This window comes from Arachis duranensis, chromosome 3 (genome assembly GCF_000817695.3).
Source record: "Arachis duranensis cultivar V14167 chromosome 3, aradu.V14167.gnm2.J7QH, whole genome shotgun sequence".
Classification (NCBI taxonomy): domain Eukaryota; kingdom Viridiplantae; phylum Streptophyta; class Magnoliopsida; order Fabales; family Fabaceae; genus Arachis; species Arachis duranensis.
The window spans coordinates 59,244,342-59,248,653 of NC_029774.3; the positions used below are offsets into that span (position 1 = coordinate 59,244,342).

The 4,312-nt window shown below is 38.5% G+C and overlaps 1 non-coding gene across 1 annotated transcript; it reads right to left on the minus strand.

Annotated features, from left to right (window-relative positions):
• Positions 1-1,073: 1,073 nt before the first annotated feature.
• LOC127746379 (small nucleolar RNA R71) lies at positions 1,074-1,178 on the minus strand. Its single transcript, XR_008007998.1, has one exon. It is a non-coding gene; the product is annotated as a small nucleolar RNA R71 (small nucleolar RNA).
• Between the last annotated feature and the right edge of the window lie 3,134 nt (positions 1,179-4,312).

A 4,312-nucleotide genomic window follows, 5' to 3' on the forward strand; every position in this document is an offset into this window, starting at 1 on the left:
CTTTTAAGTCATTTACTTTCCTGCTCATTTACAATTCTGTAGTCACACTCTATATTGTTCAGCTTGACTAATTCACCCATTAATTAAAATTGCTCAAATCTACCAATCTCTTTGGATACGATCCTCCTCCACTGTGGGTTATTACTTGACGATAATTTTGGTACGCTTGCCAAAAGAATGGATTCATCATTTTTTATATGGGGAGTGAATTTTGGTCATCAAGTATTATGGCGCCATTGTCGGGGATTGGTTTGAATTCGACAATGACTATATTGATGGGAAGCTAGATTAAGCATTTTAATTACCTTGTTATTTCTTTCTCAATTCTTTAATTTTTGTTTTCTTTTAATTTGTTTATTTTTACTTTGATCATTTTAGTTATTTGTTGTTCATATTTCCATTTTTTTACTGCTCTATTAACTGTTTGATTAATTGCATCAACCAAACTAACCACTAATCTCAACAAAAATCTTTACTTCACTTGTCCTCTGCTTACTGCTGTTGAATGTATGCCAGGTAGAAGGGGAGAAACTTCATCATCTTTCGATAGTGAACCTGAGAGGACTTTCCTTAGATTAAGGAGAGAAGCAAGAGGCAAGGGCATAGTTGGAGAGGAGGTAGTAGAGGAAGATCTGAGAGCTGCTATGGAAGAAGAGGTGCATAACCATGTTGGAGAAGATGCTGACAATCATGTTGGGCAAGAAAGGAGAGTCTTAGGCTCCTACATCAACCCAAACCCACGAAACTGTGGCAGTAGCATCCTAAAGCCAACAATTCATGCTAACAACTTCGAGTTGAAACCTGAACTCATCACACTTGTCCAGAATAATTGTTCATATGGAGGGGGTGCTCAGGAGGACCCAAACCAACATCTCACTATATTCTTGAGGATATGCGACACTGTAAAGTCCAATGGTGTACACCCTAACGGCTACAAACTACTTTTGTTCCCTTTTTCTCTCAGAGATAAGGCAGCAAAGTGGTTAGAAACATTTCCCAAGGAGAGCTTGATCACTTGGGATGAGGTTGTGAACAAATTTCTAGCAAGATTTTATCCTCCACAGAGAGTCAATAGATTGAGAACTGAGGTGCATACCTTCAGACAGCAAGATGGTGAAACACTTTTGAGGCCTGGGAGAGGTTTAAAGACTTGACAAGGAAATGCCCTCCGAATATGTTCAACGAATGGGTTCAACTACACATCTTCTATGAAGGGCTATCATATAAAGCAAAGAAAGCTGTGGATCACTCTTCAGGGGGTTCACTCAACAAGAAGAAAACCATCGAGGAAGCCATAGATGTTATTAAGACTATAGCTGAAAATGAGTACTTCTATGTTTTATAAAAAGCTCAAAAGAAAGGAGTGCTAGAACTTAACTCTATGGATACTTTGTTGGCACAAAACAAGATGATCGCAGCACAATTAGCAGCCCTAACAAAGAAGGTGGAAGAAAGCCAAGTCTCAGCTGTCCAAGCCCAAGCGCCACCACAAGAAGGAGATGCACCAGAAGCTGAATGTGAATGAAAGTAGGCAAACTATGTGAACAATCCCTCTAGACCACCATATGACGCAAATTCTAAGACATATAATCCAGGTTGGAAGAACTACCCAAATTTTGGGTGGGGAAATCAACAAGACCACAAACCATACCACGCTAACCATCACAACAACCACAACCCCAACCACCAATCAAGCAACAACAGACCCTATCATAACTCACAAAATACATCATATCACTTGACCTAGCAAACACACAACAACCACCACCAAGATACATCCACCTCCATCATGCAACCATGTGAAACCAACAGTAGTTTCTCAAAGTTGGAAGCTGCCATAGCACAATTGTCAGCACAACTTACTGGAACTATCTCCACTGTTCTGGAGAGACAACTACAGGCTGAAAGAAAGATAGATGCAAACCAAGAAGAGTTCAGATCGAACATAAAGAATCAAGGGGCAGTAATTTCAAAATTGGAAGCACAAGTAGGAAGCTTGTCTAAATAAATACCAATGCCTACACATACATTTCCCAGTGATACCATGGCCAACCCAAGAGGGAAATATAAGGCCATCACACTAAGAAGTGGAAGAGTTGTAGAAGAAGCAACCCCAAGTCAAAGTAACCAAGAAGAAGAAGTTGCAAAGGAACCTAAAACCAAGAAAGAAGAAGAGACCATTGCACCATCCTCACCAAAGCAAGTCCTGAAGCCTTATGTGCCAAAGGCACCCTATCCACAAAGACTGAGGAAGGATGGAAAAGACAGTTAGTTCTCTAGATTCCTAGAAATCTTTAAGAAGATCCATATCAACATACCTTTTGCTGAGGCATTAGAACAAATGCCACTCTATGTCAAGTTTTTAAAAGAGCTCATGACAAGGAAGAGAAATTGGGAAGAGAATGAGACTGTAGTGCTCACTGAGGATTGTAGTGCCATAATACAAAAGAAGCTTTCCCAGAAACTGAAAGATCTTGGGAGATTTGATAAACCCCGATTTTGTGGTTTATCTTGTGCTTATTTTGGGGGATTTTATCACATTTTCTTACATTTATTCAATGAAATAGCATGGTTTTGCAATTCTCCCTTGAATTGTGCTTAAATGTAAAAACATGCTTTTTAGGCCTTAAATTGGTGATTTTAATTCACTTTAATCCCATTCGATGGCTTGATGTGTTTGTTAAGTAATTTCAGGTTCATAAGGCAAGTATTGGATGGAAGAAATGAGGAGAAAAGCATGCAAAGAGGAGAATGCATGAAGAAACAAAGATATGGAATGCACCAATAGACGCATATGCGTACAAGGCGCGCACACGCAAAAAGTGGCTTCTCACAAGCATGCGCACGCGTACACGCCGCTTACGCGCGGATTGGGAATTTGCCATCGACACACACGCGCACATGCCGCGCGCGCGCCGATTCTGTCCGTGGGTCCATTTTAATGAAATCGCCCCCAGCGATTTTGCAGCTCATTTTGGGCCCAATCCAACCCATTTCTGATGCTATTGAACCCAAGGACTGAGGGGGAATGAACACACTTAGTTTTAGTTTAGTTTTCATCATGTTTTAGGGTAGAATTCTAGAGAGAGAAGCTCTCTCTTCTCTCTAGAATTTAGGGTAGTTTAGGTTTAATTTTCTTAAATCCAACTTTTAATTCTTGTTTTGATTTAGTTTCTCCTTTTAATTTCTTGTTGTTACATCTCTACTTTTCTAGTTTTTACTTGTTCATTTCTTTTATTTTGTTGCTTTTATGTTCATGAACCTTGTTGGATCTTAATTTTCCTTTAATGCAATTTTATGTTTGATGTTATTTTTATTGTTGATTTGATGAGTTATTGATTTTACTTTTCTTGCTATTGGTAGTTGGTAGATTTTATTATTCTTGCATATTTACTATGCTTTCCTTTTGTGCCCACCAAGTGTTTGACAAAATGCTTGGTTGGATGTTAGAGTAGATTTTGAGCATTCTTGGCTTGGAAAGAGTAATTAGGCAATCTTGAGTCATGAAAACCCAACTTATGTTGGTGATCTAGAGTTGTTAGCTAATATTGTTTCCATTGACGCTAATCTTTTGCTAGTTTAATTAGTAAGTCGGTTAGGACTTTTGGATTGAGATTAGCTAGTCTCGTTAGACTTTCTCCCTATTTGTTGGAGTTGACGTAATGAGATAAATTCTTGTTTATCATTGTGATATGATTGATTATCTTGTTTGACTTTCTCCCTATTTGTTGGAGTTGACTAAATAAGATGAATTAATCATGCATGACTAGGATAGAAAGCCTATGATCTTAATTCATTGCCATGAATGTCTCTCTTTCTTTAATTGCTTCCTTTAATTGCTTGTTTGATTTACTTTTCGTATCATTTACTTTCTTGCTTTTACATTTCCTTGCCCAATATCAAATCAAACCCCCTTGATCCCCATATCCAATAATTAAGCACTTCATTGCAATTCCTTGTGAGACGACCCGGAGTATTAATGATGCTACGATTTTAGGGAATTGCACAATCGGCAAAAATTCCTTCCGGCAAGTGCACCGGTTATCGTCAAGTAAAAACTCACAATAGAGTGAGGTCGAATCCCACAAGGATTGGTTGAGTGAGCAATTCGGATTAGAAGTGTGTTCTAGTTGAGCGGAATCAAGATTTAGATGAGAATTTCGGAATGTTAAATTGCATGAATTAAAGAGCGAGAAGCTAAATTGCTGAAATTAAAAAGGGATCGGGGTGATTGCATGAATTTAATTGCAGAATGTAAAGAGAAAGTGGTAGATCAGAAATGGGGAATTCATTGGGTTCAGGAGATATTGAT